The sequence below is a fragment of the Periplaneta americana genome, chromosome 11 (genome assembly GCF_040183065.1).
Source record: "Periplaneta americana isolate PAMFEO1 chromosome 11, P.americana_PAMFEO1_priV1, whole genome shotgun sequence".
NCBI lineage: Eukaryota > Metazoa > Arthropoda > Insecta > Blattodea > Blattidae > Periplaneta > Periplaneta americana.
Window position 1 is genome coordinate 173,216,277 of NC_091127.1, and position 26,296 is coordinate 173,242,572.

Below are 26,296 nucleotides of genomic sequence, written 5' to 3' on the forward strand. Positions count from 1 at the left end.
AGGGAGATGGGATATGATGATAGAGACTGGATTAATCTTGCTCAGGATAGGGACCGACGACGGAATTATGTGAGGGCGGCAATGAACCTCAAAGTTTCTTAAAGCGTTTTTAATCAATTAATTTTGTACGTTATTACACACATGAAGCGTTTTTAATCTGTTAATTTTGTACGTTATTACACAAATGAAGCGTTTTTAACCAGTTAATTTTGTATATTATTACACACATGAAGCGCTTTTAATCAATTAATTTTGTACGTTATTACACAAATGAAGCGTTTTTAACCAGTTAATTTTGTATATTATTACACACATGAAGCGTTTTTAATCAATTAATTTTGTACGTTATTACACAAATGAAGCGTTTTTAACCAGTTAATTTTGTATATTATTACACACATGAAGCGTTTTTAATCAATTAATTTTGTACGTTATTACAGAAATGAAGCGTTTTTAACCAGTTAATTTTGTATATTATTACACACATGAAGCGTTTTTAATCAATTAATTTTGTACGTTATTACACAAATGAAGCGTTTTTAACCAGTTAATTTTGTATATTATTACACACATGAAGCGTTTTTAATCAATTAATTTTGTACGTTATTACAGAAATCAAGCGTTTTTAACCAATTAATTTTGTATATTATTACACACATGAAGCGTTTTTAATCAATTAATTTTGTACGTTATTACAGAAATCAAGCGTTTTTAACCAATTAATTTTGTATATTATTACACACATGAAGCGTTTTTAATCAATTAATTTTGTACGTTATTACAGAAATGAAGCGTTTTTAACCAGTTAATTTTGTATATTATTACACACATGAAGCGTTTTTAATCAATTAATTTTGTACGTTATTACACAAATGAAGCGTTTTTAACCAGTTAATTTTGTATATTATTACACACATGAAGCGTTTTTAATCAATTAATTTTGTACGTTATTACACAAATGAAGCGTTTTTAACCAGTTAATTTTGTATATTATTACACACATGAAGCGTTTTTAATCAATTAATTTTGTACGTTATTACAGAAATGAAGCGTTTTTAACCAGTTAATTTTGTATATTATTACACACATGAAGCGTTTTTAATCAATTAATTTTGTACGTTATTACACAAATGAAGCGTTTTTAACCAGTTAATTTTGTATATTATTACACACATGAAGCGTTTTTAATCAATTAATTTTGTACGTTATTACACAAATGAAGCGTTTTTAACCAGTTAATTTTGTATATTATTACACACATGAAGCGTTTTTAATCAATTAATTTTGTACGTTATTACAGAAATCAAGCGTTTTTAACCAATTAATTTTGTATATTATTACACACATGAAGCGTTTTTAATCAATTAATTTTGTACGTTATTACAGAAATGAAGCGTTTTTAACCAGTTAATTTTGTATATTATTACACACATGAAGCGTTTTTAATCAATTAATTTTGTACGTTATTACAGAAATGAAGCGTTTTTAACCAGTTAATTTTGTATATTATTACACACATGAAGCGTTTTTAATCAATTAATTTTGTACGTTATTACACAAATGAAGCGTTTTTAACCAGTTAATTTTGTATATTATTACACACATGAAGCGTTTTTAATCAATTAATTTTGTACGTTATTACAGAAATGAAGCGTTTTTAACCAGTTAATTTTGTATATTATTACACACATGAAGCGTTTTTAATCAATTAATTTTGTACGTTATTACACAAATGAAGCGTTTTTAACCAGTTAATTTTGTATATTATTACACACATGAAGCGTTTTTAATCAATTAATTTTGTACGTTATTACACAAATGAAGCGTTTTTAACCAGTTAATTTTGTATATTATTACACACATGAAGCGTTTTTAATCAATTAATTTTGTACGTTATTACAGAAATCAAGCGTTTTTAACCAATTAATTTTGTATATTATTACACACATGAAGCGTTTTTAATCAATTAATTTTGTACGTTATTACAGAAATGAAGCGTTTTTAACCAGTTAATTTTGTATATTATTACACACATGAAGCGTTTTTAATCAATTAATTTTGTACGTTATTACAGAAATGAAGCGTTTTTAACCAGTTAATTTTGTATATTATTACACACATGAAGCGTTTTTAATCAATTAATTTTGTACGTTATTACACAAATGAAGCGTTTTTAACCAGTTAATTTTGTATATTATTACACACATGAAGCGTTTTTAATCAATTAATTTTGTACGTTATTACAGAAATGAAGCGTTTTTAACCAGTTAATTTTGTATATTATTACACACATGAAGCGTTTTTAATCAATTAATTTTGTACGTTATTACACAAATGAAGCGTTTTTAACCAGTTAATTTTGTATATTATTACACACATGAAGCGTTTTTAATCAATTAATTTTGTACGTTATTACAGAAATGAAGCGTTTTTAACCAGTTAATTTTGTATATTATTACACACATGAAGCGTTTTTAATCAATTAATTTTGTACGTTATTACACAAATGAAGCGTTTTTAACCAGTTAATTTTGTATATTATTACACACATGAAGCGTTTTTAATCAATTAATTTTGTACGTTATTACAGAAATCAAGCGTTTTTAACCAATTAATTTTGTATATTATTACACACATGAAGCGTTTTTAATCAATTAATTTTGTACGTTATTACAGAAATGAAGCGTTTTTAACCAATTAATTTTGTATATTATTACACACATGAAGCGTTTTTAATCAATTAATTTTGTACGTTATTACAGAAATGAAGCGTTTTTAACCAGTTAATTTTGTATATTATTACACACATGAAGCGTTTTTAATCAATTAATTTTGTACGTTATTACACAAATGAAGCGTTTTTAACCAGTTAATTTTGTATATTATTACACACATGAAGCGTTTTTAATCAATTAATTTTGTACGTTATTACACAAATGAAGCGTTTTTAACCAGTTAATTTTGTATATTATTACACACATGAAGCGTTTTTAATCAATTAATTTTGTACGTTATTACACAAATGAAGCGTTTTTAACCAGTTAATTTTGTATATTATTACACACATGAAGCGTTTTTAATCAATTAATTTTGTACGTTATTACACAAATGAAGCGTTTTTAACCAGTTAATTTTGTATATTATTACACACATGAAGCGTTTTTAATCAATTAATTTTGTACGTTATTACACAAATGAAGCGTTTTTAATCAATTAATTTTGTATATTATTACACACATGAAGCGTTTTTAATCAATTAATTTTGTACGTTATTACACAAATGAAGCGTTTTTAATCAATTAATTTTGTATATTATTACACACATGAAGCGTTTTTAATCAATTAATTTTGTACGTTATTACACAAATGAAGCGTTTTTAACCAGTTAATTTTGTATATTATTACACACATGAAGCGTTTTTAATCAATTAATTTTGTACGTTATTACACAAATGAAGCGTTTTTAACCAGTTAATTTTGTATATTATTACACACATGAAGCGTTTTTAATCAATTAATTTTGTACGTTATTACACAAATGAAGCGTTTTTAATCAATTAATTTTGTATATTATTACACACATGAAGCGTTTTTAATCAATTAATTTTGTACGTTATTACAGAAATGAAGCGTTTTTAACCAATTAATTTGGTATATTATTACACACATGAAGCGTTTTTAATCAATTAATTTTGTACGTTATTACAGAAATCAAGCGTTTTTAACCAATTAATTTTGTATATTATTACACACATGAAGCGTTTTTAATCAATTAATTTTGTACGTTATTACAGAAATGAAGCGTTTTTAACCAATTAATTTGGTATATTATTACACACTGAAGCGTTTTTAATCAGTTAATTTTGTACGTTATTACACAAATGAAGCGTTTTTAATCAGTTAATTTTGTACGTTAGGCCTATTACACAAATGAAGCGTTTTTAATCAGTTAATTTTGTACGTTATTACACAAATGAAGCGTTTTTAATCAGTTAATTTTGTACGTTAGGCCTATGACACAAATGATGCGTTTTTAATCAGTTAATTTTGTACGTTATTACACAAATGAAGCGTTTTTAATCAGTTAATTTTGTACGTTAGGCCTATGACACAAATGAAGTGTTTTTAATCAATTAATGTTGTACATTATTACACAAATGAAGCGTTTTTGAAAGAAATGACATAAAATATTTTTTTCGGCTCGTTCTCCGTGTTGATATCTTACAACTCATACGTCTCAATACCGTATAGTTTTAGCATAAATGGGATTCAAACGTCATACACAAACTTTTTTTTGCAGCTAAACCGCTATTCAAATATCAAAAATGACATTTGACTTTTTGGTTACATACAACCTAAATATTTTGTTCTTAAAATGAATGCAGTTATACCTCTTTTATCCTGTATTCTACCACTAGTTTTACTTATGCGTAGCACTCGGCAAAGCGAATTTGCGAGGCGGAAGGAAAACATGTGCAACAATGCTGTGACGTCAACGTATCCCAACTTAGAACAGTCGCTTGGTCTACTGTAGTGCCCTGACCTACAAGGCCAAGTCGGAAGTTCGCCTTGCGGGGTAATACTTTCTTTTGAAATGTGTATGTTTTCTGCCTGTTCCAAACCAAGTAAGCCAAGCTGCAATGCAATGTGAATTGCACATATTTTCTAATTATACACATTACCGAAATTACATAAAAGATTAATTGGGAAAAAATGTTAAAATGTTAGCTATATTGATTGAACCGGAAATTTAAGTTTTTATATCACAAATTAATTCCGTATTCAGTGATAGTAGTAGATACTAAGGTGATCTGTTCATAACATACATCAATTTCGGATTCAGTGGATTTGTGGGTAACCTACTAAGATCAGCTGTTCAAATCATAATTCAATTCCGGATTCAGTTAATTAGTAAACATTAAGGTCAACTGTTAATATCACAGATCAATTCTAGACTCAGTGAATTGGTCGACACCATTCTCAACTGAAGCAGAAGATCCACTGATCAAATTACCTTAGTATAATGATCCGTAATTGGTTACCTGTTTGTACAGTCACTAAAAAAGGTAACGAGTGCCCTCTTGACTCTTTAAATTGTTTGATATGCAATCGGTTGGGAGCTCAGTTAACAAGAAACTCAACGAAGTTAACTTTCATCCAGTGCAGTCTTGGAGTATAATGCCACTGTCTTCATTATATGCTGAAGATCTTAGTTCGAGTCCCCAAGTGAGCGCTACTTCCATCAGAGATCAATAATTACTTTACAGCACGCAATGATTACTTGATTGTACAAGTCTTAATATTCAGATAATAAAATCTATGGAATAATATTTCTATTAATTTCTTCTTTTTCCGGCATATGAATTTCTTCTTTATGTGTAGCTTTGTCATCCGCCAAAGCGAGAGAAAAGCCTTCTTTGTTATAGTACACGGTACAGTTATGTATTCACTAAAAGTAACAGTTAATGGGAAATTTAATATTTTAACTAGTGTTGTGGGATTTAATCGATTAATCAATCAATTTCTGTTGTAAGATTAATCGATTAAAAATATTTAATCGAATAATCGAATCGATTAAAATTAATCTGTTGTAGTTGATATTAGTTATTATTTTGTTAATACAAACTCATACTAAAAATTCCGACAATATTTCTCTCTCGGAAATTGCTTACTTAAAAGTACAAGAGTACTGTTATTTTCTAACTGTAAACCAGGTAGCGTAGGGAAAATCTTTGCACAAACACTTCAGAAAGAGATGGAAATATGAGGACAGTGACCTAATCTACGTCTATTGAAAGTTGAAACACAATGCGAAATCCTTATTAAGTTTTATTGTTTTCCAAGAAAACTTCCACCTTGTTGTCAGCTCATCTTCCTAGCATATGAAATACATACTTTTCTGGGATTCGTCTCCCTCATCCCTTCCCTTTTAAAACAGCCATGTCTACACTATGTGCAAGTGATAGCGTAACTACCTTATTCTCTTTCTAAAATCTGGTAATTCGATTACAATAGGGGCCAGTCTTGTTTCGACCACTGTAGTTTTGCAGTTGCAGTTTCTGTACTGAGTTTGTTGAAGGTTGTGTGTTTAGTTTGATAAAGAAAAAGTCATTTTTCTGTGGTTTGTGGAAAGTGTAAACTCCATTATGTCATATGAGAATTTGAGAGATAAACTCGGTGAAACGTTTGGATTTAAATTGAACGATCGTGGAGAAGTGCTTGAGAGAAAAAAGTTTTTTCGTGTTTAGTGATGCAGGAAACATTGTTACTAAACGTAGAGCGGCACTTAATTCGCAGCATGTGAATGCACTCACATGTTTAAAATCATGGATGAAGCAGTATTAACTAGGTGAGTCTTCACACTTTTTGTTATTTATGTTTGTCTCAAAAATTCCCGGAGAAATTGACACAATAAATTATAAGCCTCATAATAAATATGTTATTAAGATCAGGAAACAAAAATCGAACCTAAATAAAAAACTAAAGATAATATACAATTAAAAAAAAGGAAAAACCAAATTAAAATAGTTGTTTTGTAATATAAAGATACAATATATATAGATACAAAATTAATTTAATACTTATGTATGCTTATCACTGAACACTAGTTAAATTTAACAATAATTGTGTATTACAGTATATTAAAACATTTTTTCAACTCGATCAAAACTAGATTACTCTACCGATTAATAGATTAAATTCAAATAGTTAATCGATTAAATATTTTGATCGATCAACAGCGCTAATTTTAACTCTTACTTTGCCTTTTATTTTTATTAAAATATTTAAAGTCATATATAACTTTAAATCTATACTAATAATAAATATGTAGCCGAAAATTTTCTGGTAATTTTCCCTTTTCAAAAAATAATTGGTGTTAACATGTATAATTATTCATCCTGAGACCGAAAATCGCTTTTTTGAAATTTTTGTTTGTATGTCTGTCTGTCTGTCTGGATGTTTGTTACCTTTTCACGCGATAATGGCTGAACGGATTTCGATGAAAATTGAAATATAAGTTAAGTTCGTTGTAATTTAGATTTTAGACTATATGGAATTCAAAATACTTCATTTAACGGGGCCTGAATTAAATCGAAATATCTCGCTTATTATTGTTTTTTTGTAAAAAATTTTCCGATAAGTTTTATTCTATGCTAAATTTGGTAGATCTGATAGACTTTTAAAATAATAATACAATACGTTTTCACCGCCGCCTCAGATAGTAGCTTTGTTGTTCCTGCAGTAATTTCCATGTGCAAAATATAAAATTTTTGAGTAGGAAGAAAAAACACATTTATTCATTCCATGGCAATGGTACATAGGAGATCGTGAATTCTTACATTTTCGAAAGAAAGAAATATAATTACATATCACTGTTTATGCTGTATCACTATTTAAGTTATTTGAAGGTTTCAGAACCATAGTGGGCCAAGCGCCATTTACTGGAGACGTAGAAAACAAGGGTTAAAATTAAGTTATTATCATAATTCAATGGAACCATATAGCAAGTAATATAAAGTATACAAAATAAAACTAAATGATATGTCAATATTCATTAAACTATAGTTGCGTGTAATAACAAATAAGAAACATGTTAAAGGAATTGTCATTGCACCAAATGAGTGGTCGCAATTTAATTATTTAAATACAATTTAAATTAAGTAACATATTAAACGATTTATCCTTCCAACAAGCACGAATGTTCCCTGGATCAAACGTCCTATTTTAATTACGTAATTACTTTATATTTATTTCTAACAGGTGCAGCGGAGCGCACGGGTACGGCTAGTATTATAATAAAAAGAAACAAATACGAAAATTCTTTGAACTGACTTTCATTAAATCGCCTTTTGTGTTATTTTAAATAAAACTGAAAATTTTCGTGAGTAACATTCTAGGATAAATCTATTCGTACATAGGTAGTAAGACATCAGTTTTTGTAACAGGACAAATTTTCTGTAAGCAGACAAATTGAGTTTTCAGATAAGATTACAACTTTCATTACCACGAAAATATAAAAATTCATGCCTTAAAACGTAAAATATTTTCTTTTTATTGTTATTTTCGTATAATAAAATGTAAGGACGTGATTACATTTCTAGAAAGATTGCAATTTTAGAGACAGTTGTGAAAATGAAGATAAGTTTAAATGTACTCTTAACTCTAATGTTTACAGTTTCCAACAATGCAAGGACAGTATATTAAAGACAGAATTGTGACACAGAAATCTGGAACTACGCTATATTCGAGTCCTGCTCACAACAAAATTTTACTTTCTCGCATAACCATTTAGTCAAGTTCTGAGCTTTACACTGATATAAATTATTTAATTGTACCAGAATATCGTTTTGAAAATGATGATAGGAACTAACGCAATTCATTGAGATAGTTAACCTAGCGGAATACGCTTTATAAATCGCTAAGAGAATATACGAACACCCCTTAGCCCGCTCCTTCAATTGTCTCAGAGTAACAACTGCAATTATATGTTGATTAGCCCAGCAGAAGTCTATTAGTAGGATTTAACGTACCTTTCAGTGGACGAGCGCCTGTTTCTCTGGTTCTCCTTGAGGGTGACGGCTGATCCCTGCAATAAACATTGAATTAGTAGTCAGCTCAACTGTGCGATCTCAATAAAGCAAATCCTCAGCGTACCACGCTCCGACAGTTATCTACAGGGTGTTCCAAAGTAAACTAACCCTCTAGTAATCTAGTTCAACTGTCCGCAAACGTCGATATCTCAACCACAGAAGCATTAACATCTCTAATACAAAATAGTATCTTAACCCTTTGATGCACCCATTTGGGAAGGAAGTAAAAAATTGTGTTTGCAATGAAATTAAACTTTTATTTGTCTAAGAGAAGTGCCTCAAATTTTAAAAATCTCAAAAACTTCCATTTTTTACACAGAAAATGGATCGTTTCGTGGTAAAACCACTATGCAATACTGCAGAACACAATGTCTTCAGACTTATTGCAAATGATACAAAAGGAAACAGTTTCTGGTTTCATTAAGGCAAAGTGCCACTTCACATATGTTGCGTGGTAATTAGAAAGGAAAAGAATGGACCTTCTGTCCTTCCACTTGAGCCAGGACACTCCAGCATATGACGTACGGCTATCACTCCCACCACGTTTCATGTCGCGGTCTCTTCTTTCGTCGTCTGGTAAACCAATACGCCCATGTCTAACTGTACCACATGCATACATATTTTGCTCCCTTAGAGATCATCAGAGTCAAACTTGTGAAAAAGTTGTCAAAAACACTTTGTGATTGTTACCAACCATCTCTTCCTTGTAGCCATGATGAATAAGCTGACACGAAAATGGAACATTTTGTTGGATATGGTAAGCGTAACTACCCTGTTTGCATGGTGGTTACGTTTTGAAACCACCACGTTATTTCTATATTGACGCCACATGTGTCGAAGAAATTACAATCTTGTTACTGAAATGTGTTCATAAAGACCGAAAGACAAATAATACTAAATAGAAGCTTACGTAACTGTGATATTTTAGCATACAACTGAAATAAAAACACGTAGCGAGTCTTCCACACCCCAACTATACGCGACAACAACGGCCATCTTAGTGGAGCAACACAAATATAGGGAAAATAAAATTCTTCTACAGTTACTAGGGATCAGTGAACGCAGCGCAGTAGTTTTGAAATAAAAATGACCCTGTAAGTAGGCAGGAAACTCAGATTTAAAAGGTGGTTATGTACTGTAACCACTGCGCTTCAAAGGGTTAAGCGAGCTTGCCTGTAGAGCCGAAGTTCCGCTCCGGCGTGGGTTCGATTCCCGCTTGGGCTGATTATCTAGTTGGGTTTTTCCCCGAGGTTTTCCCCAACCCTAAGGCTAATGCCAGGTAATCTATGGCGAATCCTCGACCTCACCTCGCCAAATACCATCTCGCTATCACCAATTCCATCGATGCTAAATAACCTTGTAGTTGATATAGTGTAGTTAAACAACAAACTAAAAAATATTTTAAGCGGTGCTGACCACAGTATCAGAGTCTGATACTTGTAAAAATGTCTCTTGCTGATCATAAACCTCAGTAAGATTTCAAGAGACTCAATATGGTGACGATGATTTAATGCAATAAAAATTCGGAAGCGAAATTTGTCATTTTAGCATATCAGTCAGAATTTACCTTCTAGGGGTCAAAGTAAACCCAGAGAAATTTGCGGGTGTTCAGAAGTTATTAAATAAACACTCCGGAAGTGAGTGGAAGGAAAACCCCTGTCTTCAGTGGTGTAATACTGGAATTCAGAGTTCTGATACAAATGTAGGGACTCATAATTAATGTAATAGTTTTGAAGACCCTTTAATGAAGCACAAGTTCACTGTGCAGGATTGCAGTAAAATAAGAACTAAGGAATGAATAGAAATAACGTTCTAAATTTAATTTTCTAAGTTTTTCAGTTAATATTAGTCTTAGAATAAAATGATAACTTCCATAAGATTATCCTGAGTCTGGGTTGTGAGTTTAAAAGACACTTGCATCTTCGTTTGTTTAAAAGACGAACAAAAGTCAGTCTCGGTTTCGAAAGTGGGTAATGCCATTTTTAAGTATATTTCAAAGTGCTTTATACTAATATTTTTAAGCGGAGACCTGAATTATTTTGTTATTTATTTTAGTTGGTTATTTAACGACGCTGTATGAACTACGAGGTTATTTAGCGTCGATGAGATTTGTGATAGCGAGATATTTGGCGAGATGAGGCCGAGGATTCACCATAGATTACCTGGCATTCACCTTACGGTTGGGGAAAACCTCGGAAAAACCCAACCAGATAATCAGCCCAAGCGGGGATCGAACCCGCGCCCGAACGCAACTTCAGACCGGCAGACAAGCGCCTTAACCGACTGAGCCACACCGGTGGCCCATTATTTTGTTAATAAATTTACCAATATGACACAAAATTTTCATACCTTATATTAGAAGTTAACGTAATGAAACAAAAATATGGCTCTATTGACAAATAATGAAAATGGCTCTTGTCCGTCTCTGATACTAGGCTCTTCACACATCATACAATATGTAACATGAGTAATTCATTTTATATCAAATAAATTTTTCAAACTCGCAGCAAAAATGTGTCATTCTAGAAATATGATATACCTACAGCCAAACTATAAAAAACAATAACCATATTTTGGATTACATTCCGCAGTATTTTAGTGTAGACGTAAAGTTCTTTCATAACACAAAGATTTTAATGATAATTGAATTTAAACAATACCAGAATTAAACAATCTCCTAAAATAAAATCATTTCCCAAGCTCATATTTTTACGTATTCACAGTCTGGATTTCAAGTCACTTTTAACCCCAAAAATTACCAATTTTCTGTGATTTACAGACTCATACGTTGCATTTGTACTACTTTAAATGAGATGGATGTGCTACTGAAATTTCTAAAATCCACAAGTTTTTAGCTAGAGAGTTTAAATATTTTACAGAATATACATATCAGTATCATAATCAAAAATTGCATATTTCAGTTTTTTCTCATAAACTTTAAAAAAATTAAACTTATTTTGTTTTTTTAATTTCTTAGTGAAAATTATATTTCTAAATTAAAAAAAAAAAAACAATTTTTAAATCTAATTCTTTTCTTTAAGATAATGCTGCATATTTAGCAATGGAGCATTAATAATGCCCCATTCTAATTAGTTCATTTGTAAACAAAATAACTTCTTCAATGTTCAAACCTTGATAAAAAAAAACAATACTGCTTTACATTTAATTCTCTATCAATAAAAAATATGCTGAATACAGGCAATCAAATGCTACATTTCACAACAGAGATATTAATGAATAAGTATGCCAAGTTGCATTACTCTAGCTTTAAATAAAATGAGAAATAAAATGAATACTTGTCGTTGTAAATGTAGAAAATTTCTTTTTGTGATAATTAAATTTGAAGCTTTGGTTACACATAATTTGTACACACATTTGTAGATTTAATATACTGATATTATATACCATAAAATGTTCACGAAAATACTCCTCATGAAACAGTACATTTTTTAGCGTGAAAGTAAAAGAAAATGATAAAATTAGTCAAAATTTGACTATTTTTCAGTAGCGTATCGTCTTACATGACATAGTAGAACATGTAGTGACCCACACCCCATTTGTTTCTCTTAGTTTTCTGTACGACTAAACAAAATTTGGTCCAAACCTCACTAACAATACCATCTTAATGTACCCTTTGCATTTACCTTCCTGGGTTCTCTTCAGAACAGCCATCTTGCTTTTCATTATGGTCACTACTTCGCTGTATTCAATATGAATTGATTGCGTTACCCTTAGTTATTCCGGCGAAGTATTCACTCTTCGGAAGATTCTAGAGAGGACAGCTGCTTGCATGTCTCTCCCCTCCCCAGCCCCCCTGTGGCCTATTCCCGCGTCATCCCCCCCACAGGTACTTCCTCCCTGTAAGGTCGAGTATGCAAGAACACGTGTAAAACCCTACAAAATTTCATTGAATATATACATCTTTTCAGTCCATTTTAGCAACAGTAACACAGTAACTATAATTACAACTTCAGTAATATTATTTTCTTTTTTATGAAAGCAGTATATGCGACGTTTGTCAATACGTAACAGCACTGAGAACGCTATCACATCGGATCAGCTAGCTACACGAGATTATTACACGCATTCACTGTCCATAATTATTCGCAAACCAAGTAACTTTACACTTAAAGTATTCAGGCCCATCCAACGTTATCTTATAGGTATGATATGAATATAGGCAGAGTCAACTTCAAATATATTGCATAACTTTACGAGAAATAATGTCTGTAGCAATAATGATACTGATACACGATTCCCTTTCGCCTACCTGACCGCCATATTTATAACTAGTTACAGTACTTTGTTCGTGATCAGAATAGGCCTATTATACGAAATGGAAATATAAAAATTGGAAATTTATCTTTTGCAGAGGTGGAAAAATTCAAATACCTGGGAGCAAGAGTAACAAATATGAATGATACTCGGGAGGAAATTAAACGCATATGATATAATATGAATATAGGCAGAATCAATTTCAAATATATTGCATAACTTTACGAGAAATAATGTCTGTAGCAATAATAATACTGATACACGATTCCCTTTCGCCTACCTGACCGCCATATTTATAACTAGTTACAGTACTTTGTTCGTGATCAGAATAGGCCTATTATACGAAATGGAAATATAAAAATTGGAAATTTATCTTTTGCAGAGGTGGAAAAATTCAAATACCTGGGAGCAAGAGTAACAAATATGAATGATACTCGGGAGGAAATTAAACACAGAATAAATATGGGAAATCACTGTTATTATTCGGTTGAGAAGCTTTTATCATCCAGTCTGCTGTCTAAAAATCTGAAAGTTAGAATTTATAAAACAGTTATATTACCGGTTGTTCTTTATGGTTGTGAAACTTGGACTCTCACTTTTAGAGAGAAACAAATGTTAAGGGTGTTTGAGAATAAGGTGCTTAGGAAAATATTTGGGGCTAAGCGGGATGAAGTTACAGGAGAATGGAGAAAGTTACACAACGCAGAACTGCACGCATTGTATTCTTCACCTGACATAATTAGGGACATTAAATCGAGACGTTTGAGATGGGCAGGGTATGTAGCACGTATGGGCGAATCCAGAAATGCATATAGAGTGTTAGTTGGGAGGTCGGAGGGAAAAAGACCTTTGGAGAGGCCGAGACGTAGATGGGAGGATAATATTAAAATGGATTTGAGGGAGGTGGGATATGATGATAGAGACTGGATTAATCTTGCTCAGGATAGGGACCAATGGTGGGCTTATGTGAGGGCGGCAATGAACCTCCGAGTTCCTTAAAAGCCAGTAAGTAAGTAAGTAAGTAAATAAGTAAGTCAGTACTTTGTCCCGCAAGGCTACAACATTAATGGCCACGTGCATCACCATGTGATTGGTTCTTACCCAATAAATTAATATTAAATTGTAGAAAAACTAACATAATTTAATTTAAATCCTGCTCAAATTCAACCGCCAAATTTCAAGCAATAATTAACAATGGGTCCCTAAAAAAAAAAAAAAGAAAAAAAAAGAAACAACCAAATTTCTTGGCTTGCAAATCGATAATGTGTTAAATTGGAAAAATTATATTGAAGAAATTACCCCTATACTAAATTCAGCATGTTTTGTTATTTGATCTATGCAAGAGATAGTAAATATCAATACTTTAAAAACAATATACTTTGCATACTTCCACTCGGTAATGAGTTTTGGAATAATATTCTGGGAAATTCCATAACAGAATATTCCTACTACAAAAAAGAGTAATTAAAATAATAGTAGGTGACAAATCTAGGGAATCGTGTATGACCATTTTCAAAAAACTACAAATAATGCCCATGGTTTGTTAGTATATTTTTTTCATTAATAATGTTCTACAATTTCGTGAGAGAATGGTGACTTGCTTGCAGAAGCTCATTCAATCCTGAACAGATGGAAAAACTATTTTGGACAACTACTAAATATACATAGGCCAAATAGAAATGATCGGGACGAAATTGAAATACAAACTGCTGAGCCATTTATACCCGAACCCACACTTTCTGAAGTCGAAACTGCGATAGAAAATCTGAAAAATTATAAGTCTCCAGATATCGATCAAATTCCAGCAGAATTAATACAAGAGGGTGGAAGTGCAGTATTTAACGAAATTAATAAGCTTGTACTTGCTATTTGGGAAAAGGGAATTGTACCAGAACAATGGAAGGAGTCCATAATCGTACCTATCTTTAACAAGTGGGACAAGACTAACTGTAGTAACTTTCGAGGAATATCACTTTTGTTGACGTCGTACAAAATTTTGTCCAATATTCTTTTGAGAAGATTAACTCCATATGTAGATGAAATTATTGGGGGTCATCAGTGTGGTTTTAGGCGTAATAGATCAACTATTTACCAGATATTTTGTATTCGACAGATAATGGAGAAAAAATGGGAGTATAAGGGTACAGTGCATCAGTTATTCATAGATTTCAAAAAGGCATATGACTCGGTTAAGAGAGAAGTTTTATATGATATTCTTATTGAATTTGGTATTCCCAAGAAACTAGTTCGATTAATTAAAATGTTTCTCAGTGAAACATACAGCAGAGTTCGTATAGGTCAGTTTCTGTCAGATGCGTTTCCATTTCACTGTGGACTAAAGCAAGGAGATGCACTATCACCTTTACGTTTCAAATTTGCTCTAGAGTATGCCATTAGGAAAGTCCAGGATAACACAGAGGGTTTGGAATTGAACGGGTTACATCATCTTCTTGTCTATGCGGATGACGTGAATATGTTAGGAGAAAATCCACAAACGATTAGGGAAAAAACGGGAATTTTACTGGAAGCAAGTAAAGAGATAGGTTTGGAAGTAAATCCCCAAAAGACAAAGTATATGATTATGTCTCGTGACGAGAGTATTGTACGAAATGGAAATATACAAATTGGAAATTCATCTTTTGATGAGGTGGAGAAGTTCAAATATCTGGGAGCAACAGTAACAAATATAAATGATACTCGGGAAGAAATTAAACACAGAATAAATATGGGAAATGCGTGTTATTATTCGGTTGAGAAACTTTTATCATCCAGTCTGCTGTCGAAAAATCTGAAAGTTAGAATTTATAAAACAGTTATATTACCGATTGTTCTGTATGGTTGTGAAACTTGGACTCTCACTTTGAGAGAAGAACATAGGTTAAGGGTGTTTGAGAATAAGGTGCTTAGGAAAATATATGGGGCTAAGACGATGAAGTTACAGGAGAATGGAGAAAGTTACACAACACAGAACTGCATGCATCATATTCTTCACCTGACATAATTAGGAACATTAAATCCAGACATTTGAGATGGGCAGGACATGTAGCACGTATGGGCGAATCCAGAAATGTGTATAGAGTGTTAGCTGGGAGGCCGGAGGGAAAAGACCTTTAGGGAGGCCGAGACGTAGATGGGAGGATAATATTAAAATGGATTTGAGGGAGGTGGAATATGATGGTAGAACTGGATTGATCTTGCTCAGGATAGGAACCAATGGCGAGCTTATGTGAGGGCGGCAATGAACCTCCGGGTTCCTTAAAAGCTAGTAAGTAAGTAATTTCGTAATATATCAGTCTTCCAATTTTTAATATAATCTAGGATATCTCTACAGATAATGCAATGACGAAAATGCAGGCAGTTAGTAGAGCTAGGTCTGTAAGACATACGACAGAATTATTTGTTCTGAAGGCGAAAATAAGTTCATCCATAATAATTTATACTTCTTGTAGAATTTTGTCGTTGATTTTGTGATTTAACATAGACATTTACTCAGTTTTTTTCCTGAAAAATTTATCTCCTAAGTGTTCAGCCAGCGTAGATATTCTGTCAAAGAGTCTAAAAGAGGTTATCGCTGAAATTAAGTAGTTTTGAATATTACAAAGTTCTGTATGCTTTGATTATTATTATTATTATTTCATTTAATTAAACTTCAAAATATAATGAAACTTTTCCCAATATTTGTTGTTGAAGTTTCACTACATCGAAAGTTTTTACAATATCGGAAAAAATCACAGGGGTTTTTATATCAGATTCTCGTCTTTTAACTGACAAGAGATTAAAATATAATACATTACCAAAGCATCCCAAAGGCGATGTGCTGGTAAAATGTATAAAATCCACAATTTTTTATCTACAGAGTTGAAATATTTACTAAAGATGCATATCACAATCACACGTTGTAAATTTCAAACTTATCTCATAAATACTTAAAAAAATAAACTTATTTCGTTTTCTTTATTTTCTTAGTGAAAACCCAATTTTCAGAAAAAAAATCTTAAAAGTAACAATGCATTTTGTGTAATGGGGCATTAGTAACGTCTTACTCTTTGTTCATACTTACTTATTTCCTGGCTTACTTACTTCCTGGTTCATTGCCGCCCTCACATAAGCCCGCCATTGGTCCCTATCCTGAGTAAGATCAATCCAGTCTCTATCATCATATCCCATCTCCCTCAAATCCATTTTAATATTATCTTCCCATCTACGTCCCGGCCTCCCCAAAGGTCTTTTTCCCTCCGGTTTCCCTACTAACACTATATGCATTTCTGGATTCGCCCATACGTTCTACATGCCCTGCCCATCTCAAACGTCTGGATTTAATGTTCCTAATTATGTGAGGTGAAGAATACAATGCGTGCAGTTCTGTGTTGTGTAACTTTCTCCATTCTCCTGTAACTTCATCCCTCTTAGCCCCAAATATTTTCCTAAGAACCTTATTCTCAAACACCCTTAACCTATGTTCCTCTCTCAAAGTGAGAGTCCAAGTTTCACAACCGTAAAGAACAACCGGTAATATAACTGTTTTATAAATTCTAACTTTCAGATTTTTTGACAGCAAACTGGATGATAAAAGATTCTCAACCGAATAATAACAGGCATTTCCCATATTTATTCTGTGTTCAATTTCCTCCTGAGTATCATTTATATTTGTTACTGTTGTTCCCAGGTACTCCTTGTTCATTTGTAAAATAATATATAACTTCTTCAATGTTCAAATATTAATAAAAAATAACTGCTTTACGTATAATTTTCTAGCAATAAAACTATGCCGAGTAAAGCCAATCAAATACTTCATTTCACAACAGAGATAGCCTATTAATGAATAATAGTGCGAAGTATTATCACTCCAGCTTTAAGCACTGAAAAATAAAATTAATACTTCTCGTTGAAAACGTATAAATTTTATTTGAGATAATTACATTTAAAGTTCTGGTTACACATAACTCGTGCATTAATACAACTTCTACCACATTCATTTATAAATTTATGCTCTACCATGCCGAAATGTACTAATTATACACCTGGTAGCAGTCCTTTAATGCATGTCATTAAAGTACACCTACTCATTAAAGTACAGGTCTTCAGCCAATGATAACTCAGCTTACATGCGCTCAGCCAATGACAAGTCACCTTTGTACCGTTATAAAAACGCAAGTATCGATTATTCTCGGATATGCAATCGAAAGAGAATTAGCGAAAAGTCACGGAGGCTGGAAATCCAATACTGTCGCAGAAGGTTATGTTCTGTTACTATAATAATTAGCGTTAATTGTAAATAATATTCAAATAAATTCAATTTGTCATCTCGTTTTTCAATGTCAAATTCAATAATCAAGATTATAATATTATAATATTATCAAGTTTAACGGGATTACATCAAGGTCAATGACATTATTGTTCCTCTGAAAAAATCAATATTTCGCGTCTGCGCACATCTCACAATTCACGACCTAGAACAAGGTCACTTCCGATCTTGTCAGATACAAATAAAATGTATACATCTGAATACCGGTAATTTCAAGTTAGAAATATGGTCGAGCATAAAAAGTCGTATGAAACTCGCCTATAATGGTAATTAAGAAGCTCGTATGAAAATTATGAAACTCGCTTGCGCTCGTTTCATAAACATCCATACTCGCTTCTTAATTACTATCATTATAGGCTCGTTGCATAATGTACTATTAATATACTGCTATTATACCATTAAATTTTCATGAAAATACTCATGAAACCGTACATTTTTAGCGCAAAATAAAAAATATATATATAACTTGTAAAAATTAGACTATTTTCAACAGCATATCGCCAAGGAATTTTCTGTAAATGGCTTCAATCTCTCATTAGTCTATATATAGTTTGCTACAAATGTAATTATAATAGGTTTAACTATTACACTATTCCGTCATTATTTTTCATGTTATTTAATGATGCTCTACTAACTGTCAGGTTATCTAATGTCTGTCGAATTCGTGATAGCAAAATGGTATTTGGCTAGAATGTTAAAAGTTATGTTTTATTTAACGACGCTCGCAACTGCAGAGGTTATATCATCGTCGCCGGATGTACCGGAATTTTGTCCCGCAGGAGTTGTTTTACATGCCAGTAATCGACTGACATGAGCCTGTCGCATTTAAGCACACTCAAATGCCATCGACCTGGCCCGGGATCGAACCCGCAACCTTGGGCATAGAAGGCCAGCGCTATACCAACTCGCCAACCTATTTGGCTAGATGTGTCCAAGTATTACCTAATATTTGTCTTATAATTGAAGAGCACAGGGTAAAAACCTGGTTAGTCAAAAGTATCGATTTCTGTTTTAGATGTCATGTAATAGCTCAGGCAGTGTATATTGTGTAGTTTAACTGTACAGAATAACAACCTCGTTAGACAATAGAAATTTGAAGAATGATAACCCAAAGACAATAGAATATGGGTCTCGAAACTTTTAACTGGCTCTCCTGTAAAAAGAGTAAAACGTAACTTACCAGTTAATATTTGAGGAGAAAAATTCGGGGATCGAACCCGGGTCCTTGGTTCTACGTACCAAGCGCTCTGACCACTGAGCTACGCCGAATTCAATCCACAGTACCGGACCGAACCCTCCTCCTTCAATGTTTTCCCTTTGTGGCCTGACTCCAAGTTAGACATATATGTTGACGTATATGTCCAATGTCAACTGCCATTATACTAGGAGCGCACTCAGTTGAGTGACTTTTTTGGCCGGGATTCCGCAGTTAAGTGCACAGTAATCTGTACAGACATATGCACTGCAGCTATGAGAATATTATAGATTTATTAATTTTTCCTACAGAATAATATCTGTAATATTAACAATAATATTTTTCTCCCCAAATATTAACTTAATTGTCAATATTACAGATATTATTCTGTAGGACGAATTAATAAATCTATAATAGTAACTTACCAGGTTTTTCCCCTGTACTCTTCAATTGAGAAAAATCTAAGCAAAATGCAACTCCATACTCAGCCAATGCAGGACTCGAACCCATGCGCAGTTTTGGAGCACGATGCCCGCCGGTTGCTCCTAGGCAATCTTCGGAATAGTTTTTGAAATAGCTACTGTCCGACCGAGTCGCTATGTCGCAGGGTCGTCAAAACGGAGGAAATCACGTGACAGTTACTTACTTAAAGGGCTCTTTTCTTTAAATTATTATTTTAAACAGATGTATATTATTACGTAGACTTCTATTTCCATACAGCAAATATTTTCAGGAAGAAATCTAATAGCCGTCCTTCGCAAGTCTTTCGTGGCTCCGACTTAAAGAACGTAAAACTTTACCCTCTTTGTCTTTACTATTTCGAATTCTGCACACCTCAACACCAAATAACCTTTCGTCTCGTTTCTCTTATCTATACTCTAACCACGACGTAAATACCAGATCACTTATCTGTGGCACGCTAAGTATACCTCTTCATACAAGGACATCATTTTATTTTTACTTCAATTTTTATTGTACCTGAGTTTTTGAATGTACTTCACTCCCACCCCCACCGTCCTCCACACCGCATATACAGTCATAGTAGCCTTACCGTCACAGTACGTTCCAAAAATATGTTCGCGTTTTCCAATGACGAAAGAGCTTTCAATATTGCATCATTTTCGCACATGTACTGTCATCCATTTGCATACGTCGCATCCCGGTTTTCTTCACCAGCTTCTATTCGTCTCTCTGTAAAGGCTAGTGGCTGGGCTGTCTTAGCTCTTTTCTGAGAACATTAATTTCCGTTAGGAATTGAACATTACGTAATATTATACCCATACAACTGTTTAAAATAACTTAAATAAAAGGGCTTCGTTAAGTAATCAACTGTCACGTGATTTCCCTCCTTTCTAAGATCCTGCGACATAACCACTTGGATGGACAGTAGATAGCATGTCTGAGTAATTTTATCTTTTCGGATCGGGCAGAAGTGAAGATTGAATTTACAGTACGTAAGGTACTCTTTTACAGAGTAGGTACAGAATTATTTCAACATGAGTTACTAGTACGAAGGACGAAACTGGTTATTGGAATTACACACATTAGAACTGAAGCCTGTATCGAAATGAACGGCCACCATTTTGAAAAATGTGTTTAAATATCCATATTATGATTATTTTTCAATTTAACTTCATTCTCTATATTGTACGCTAATGTGCTGTAGACAGTATAATATACACTGCATAATGAATATGTCCGTATGGACAGCTCAGTTCGTGAGTAAAAACACTCATTGTTAATACTGTACTGTATTCTGATTAAACAAAAACCTAATGAAAATGATCAAACTCAAAAGCGTGATATTCCCTAGTTTACGTAAATGGATGAACTACTTTTCTTCCTTCCTATACCTAGTGAAGTGGTTTGTTTGTATATTACGCCATCGAACTCCAGTCGTGGAAGGGGGTAGCAACCGTTGATGCAAAGATATAGCCAGGTTAATATCAGAAATGTTAGTAAAAATAAAATGATGTCCCTGTATAACATCTTGTTATGCATCATCTTTTACAGTATCCACCTCGCGTCAATGGAATTCCTGGTCACAAAGTATTAGGGGCTGCAAGACAATAAGCACCTTTAAAAACAGCTTAAAAGATAACCTTCTCAGCATTTCACTCCAATCATACTGATTTAAACTATCACTGACTACATTGTTACTTCTTTCTTTAGACATCGTCCTGATAGTGCTGTATTTTAATTGTCTCGTAATAATCTCTTTCTATTATCTAATATTATTTTAATATATTAACATTCTATGTATTTTAGCTTAATTCTGCTACACAGTTTATTTCAGTGTTTAATTAATAGTTCATAGTATTTTGTTTAATTCGTAAATAACTCTTGTATACATGTAACTCTCATCTAAATCAAATTGTTGAATTCTTTGTAAGTTCATGCATATGTATGTATACTTTTTGCTGCTTGAGTGGAAGAGAAGGCCTTACGGCCTTAACTCTGCCGGCTAAAATAAATCATTATTATTATTATTATTATTATTATTATTATTATTATTATTATTATTAATAGCCGAGTTACTAGCCTTTACAGAGGGACGAGTAGAAACGGGTTGGAGAAACTGAGATGCGAAATAATCACTCGGACGGACAGTAAAAATATTTCTGAAAAACTGGGAACGTCTGTGATCACTTCTCACACAATTTTCAAAGATATGAGTTCATTCCATATCTTCCTGAAGATTTACTGCCACCATATAACATGTACGGAATTAGAATTTGGGGCGATAATTATCACAGCCTCTTGTCCTGGAGCATAATACAGGGACATCATTTTATTTTTACTAACATTTTTAATATTAATCTGGCTATACCTTTCTATTAACGATTGAAACAGGCAACACCGTTTGCTACCCCTTCCACGACTGGAGTTCGATGCTACTGGCGTAAAATACAAATCAATTTACTAGGTATAGGAGGGAAGAAAAGTAGTTCATCCAATTATGTAAACTAGGAAATATCACAATTTTGAGTTTGGTAATTTTCATTAGGCTTTTTTTAAATCAAAATACAGTACTGTATCACCACTTAGTATTTTTACTCACCAACTGAGCTATCCATTCGGACGTATTAATTATGCAGTGTATATTGTACTTTACAGCTCATTAGCGCACAATATAGAGAATGAAGTTAAATGGAAAAATAATCATAATATGGATATTTAAACACATTTTTGAAAATGGTGGCCGTTCATTTCGATACATGCTTCAGTTCTTTTGTGCTTATTATCACACTATAGACTATTGTACCTAATTCCAATTACCAGTTTCGTCCTTCGTACGAGTAACTCATGTTGAAATAATTCTTTACCTACTCTATAAAAGAGTACCTTACGTACTGTAAATTCAATCTTCACTTCTGCCCGATCAGAGAAGATAAAATTACTCAGAAATGCTATCTACTGTCCGTTCAAGTTGTTTTGTCGCAGGGTCGTAGAAAGGGGTGTGAATCACGTGACAGTTAATTACTTAACGAGGCCCTTTTATTTAAGTTATTTTAAACACTTTTATAATATTACGTAGACGTCCAATTCCTAACAGAAATTAATGTATTCAGAAAAGAGCTAAGACAGCGCAGCTTCTATACTTTAGATTGGGGAAACAGAAGCAGGTGGGGAAAACCGGGATGCGACAAACAGACGACAGTACCTGTGCGAAAATATGATTCAATATTGAAAGTTCTTTCGTCACTGGAGAACGCGAACATATTTCTGCAACGTACTATACTCCTAACTCAGTACTGCTTACGCGCCCTCGGCTCTGTGTCGTGAACGGTTGGAAGTTTACTAGTAGAAGGGTGGGAGTGAAGTACATTCCAAAACTCAGGTACAATAAAAATTGAATTAAAAATAAAATGATGTCCGTGTACAATTATTTAAACACTATCTCAACTAAACAAGAATAGCTATCCAGTATGTTTACGAGATGTCAACAAATTAGACATGAATGAAGACCTTCAAACGATCTGTTGTGGCAACCTCCACGAATATTGCAATCATCGAGCTGCAGTCATGCAACAGTAAATGGCGGTCCTAATAAATGAGCCAGATTCCAATCACTTATCAGCTGTCCAGTGGCACTTGGTTAAATCAATTTAACACATCAATAACTCGATAGGCTGACAGAATATATCCATAGTTAATAGAATTTCCAATTGCATTATGCGGTCAATATATCCAGATACGTAATCAGAATCAAAGAGAGCGGGAATTATTTTTTGCATGACCTACCATGTTAGTAGACGTGTTCGTAACAACATCATACATTTTAGATAGTTTTTTTGGTGAACAGAGTTCCATACTTCATATCTGTGACAGTATACAAATTTGCAGTCAATATGTTGTTTCATTAAAACGTTGTATTTGGCTTTGCAAAATACTAAAATATTTAGACATCCACTGGCGCACCTATCCCTTGAGAATGTGTGTAGGAGTTACGCATGAAAGTAGGTTACATCAAATATTAAACATTCACAAATAATTAACACACTGAATATCGCTGTAAACAGGCATATTAATGAATCATTTTACAACCAGAATACTTCGTCAAGCTTTAATATCAGCTTGGTTAATGCAAAGCTTTTGCCACACATTAAGAAGATTAACATCTATATCAATTTACAGAATATTCCTTTACCGTTTAAATATTGTACTTACATTTAAAAAAACGAAAATAAAGGTAAAGGACACGAAAGTAAACTGTTTTAAAAATGAGCAATGGTCAGGTAGAGAAAATTATACAGAGACATCATTTTATTTTTACTTCAATTTTTATTGTACCTCAGTTTTTTAATGTACTTCACTCCCACCCCTTTTACTAAATGAAGTTCAACCATCCTCCACACAGATCCAAGACCGCATATAGGAGAGAATCGGGTAGTATCGGACAGTGCGTTTCTTTCAGCTACCACCATATGGTAGTACCTGAATTACATGGTTACGTTTCTCTATGCGACATCACAGAAACGTAACCATGTCAATCAGGTACTATCATCGTGTGGTAGATGAAAGAAACTCACTGTCCGATGTTACCCGATGTCCGATACTACCCGACTCTCCCCTACAGTCATAGTAGCCTTACGGTCATAGCAAACAGTACGTTCCAAAAATATGTTCGGGTTTTCCAGTGACGAAAGAGCTTTCACTATTGCATCATTTTCCATTTGCCTACGTCGCATCCCGGTTTCCCCCACCTGCTTCTATTCACCTCTCTGTAAATGCTAGTGGCTGGGCTGTCTTAGCTCTTTTCTGGGAACATTAATTTCTGTTAGGAATTGGACGTCTACGTAATATTATATCCATACAATTGTTTAAAATAACTTAAATAAAAGCGCCTCGTTAAGTAATTAACTGTCACGTGATTTCCTCCCTTTCTATGATTCTGCGACATAACCACTTGGACGGACAGTAGATAGCAGGTCTGAGTAATTTTATCTTTTCGGATCGGGCAGAAGTGAAGATTGAATTTACAGTACGTAAGGTACTTTTTACAGAGTAGGTACAGAATTATTTCAACATGAGTTACTGATACGAAGTACGAACCTGGTAATTGGAATTACGTACAATAGTCTATAGTGCGATAATATGCACATTAGAACTGAAGCCTGTATCGAAATGAACGGCCACCATTTTCAAAAATGTGTTTAAATATCCATATTGTGATTATTTTTCAATTTAACTTCATTCTCTATAGTGTACACTAATGTATTGTAGACAGTATAATATATATTTCGAAATGAATACGTCCACATGGACAGCTCAGTTCGTGAGTAAAAACATTCATTGTTAATACTGTACTGTATTTTGATTAAACAAAAACCTAATAAAAATTATTAATCTCAAAATCGCGATATTTCATAGTTTATGTAAATGGATGAACTACTTTTCTTTCCTCCTATACCTAGTAAAGTGATTTGTTTGTATATTACGCCAGTATCATCGAACTCCAGTCGTGGAAGGAGGTAGCAAACGGTGTTTCCGGTTCTTAATCGTTGATCCAAAGGTATAGCCAGGTTAATATTAGAAATGTCAATGAAAATAAAACGATGCCCCTGTATAAGTATCATATAGGCCTACTAACTATAGCCTACCCTCTCCAGCGAAAGAATCAAGTGATTTAAACCACAGAACACCAATAGAATTGTTTACGTGGCAACAAACAGAAGATTCCCTGTCAAATCAAAGATTCAAGACCACGTGCTTGTCTTTGCATCACTTTATTCTCTGGTTGAACAGATTTTAGAGCGTTTACAATAAAAATTAGACCTGATTCTACGCAATTGATATTTTCAATGAAAAGCTAATAAAAGTAAATTAAAGCCGAAGTCGCTATCGATTTGAAATATTATCGTGTTTCGAGGATTTCGTTTAGGAAATAATCTATATATATAATTTGAACTGGTAATGGAAATTACGGGAAAACGGCTGAACGGATTTTAATAAATGACCCCTTATTTTGAAGCTTGGAACCCAAAGATTTTCAGAAAAATTGTAGTTTTCAGTGAAATGTCAATTTTCCTACATAATTTTCCTATTTTCCAAAATCCATTTTTCGTCAGTTTTGAGAACTAATTGCATTTCAAAATAAAACAAAACACACACTACAATAAACAATAGGCTATTACACGAAGGGCATGACCTGCAGGATTGCTGATATATTTAGAACTCAAATTCAATCGGTTATTAAAAATTTCAAGACTTACTAAAGATAATTTACACGTCTGATTCTGCGGTGTATAATTGTCTATAAAACTTTAGGTGGTTTGATGACATTATTACCATTAGAAATGAAAAATGGTATATTATTATAGTTAATGCTATGATGTGACTATTTTTCATTAATTATACACATTAATGCTATATTGATGACATGAAAGTGAAACGTTTTGGGATGATATAAATAGATGTAGAGAATAT

The 26,296-nt window shown here is 32.9% G+C and overlaps 2 protein-coding genes across 11 annotated transcripts in view; one reads left to right on the forward strand and one right to left on the reverse strand.

Annotated features, from left to right (window-relative positions):
• Nucleotides 1-26,296, reverse strand: part of LOC138709609 (uncharacterized) — an 809,429-nt gene that overhangs the window by 564,983 nt on the left and 218,150 nt on the right. For 7 of the 9 annotated variants that reach the window (XR_011334961.1, XR_011334963.1, XR_011334962.1 and 4 more), the window contains exon 3: nucleotides 8,532-8,587. The gene's annotated coding sequence lies outside the window, so the exon portion shown is untranslated. Of the gene's footprint in view, nucleotides 1-8,531; nucleotides 8,588-12,235; nucleotides 12,365-26,296 lie in introns of those variants that run through there. The other 2 variants (XM_069840503.1, XM_069840502.1) reach the window with 1 other exon arrangement.
• Nucleotides 1-26,296, forward strand: part of Dh31 (diuretic hormone class 2) — a 718,880-nt gene that overhangs the window by 178,975 nt on the left and 513,609 nt on the right. The window contains exon 1 of one of the 2 annotated variants that reach the window (XM_069840509.1): nucleotides 9,096-9,099. The exons of the other annotated variant lie outside the window; for it this stretch is intronic. The gene's annotated coding sequence lies outside the window, so the exon portion shown is untranslated. Of the gene's footprint in view, nucleotides 1-9,095; nucleotides 9,100-26,296 lie in introns of those variants that run through there. 2 annotated transcript variants of the gene reach the window in all.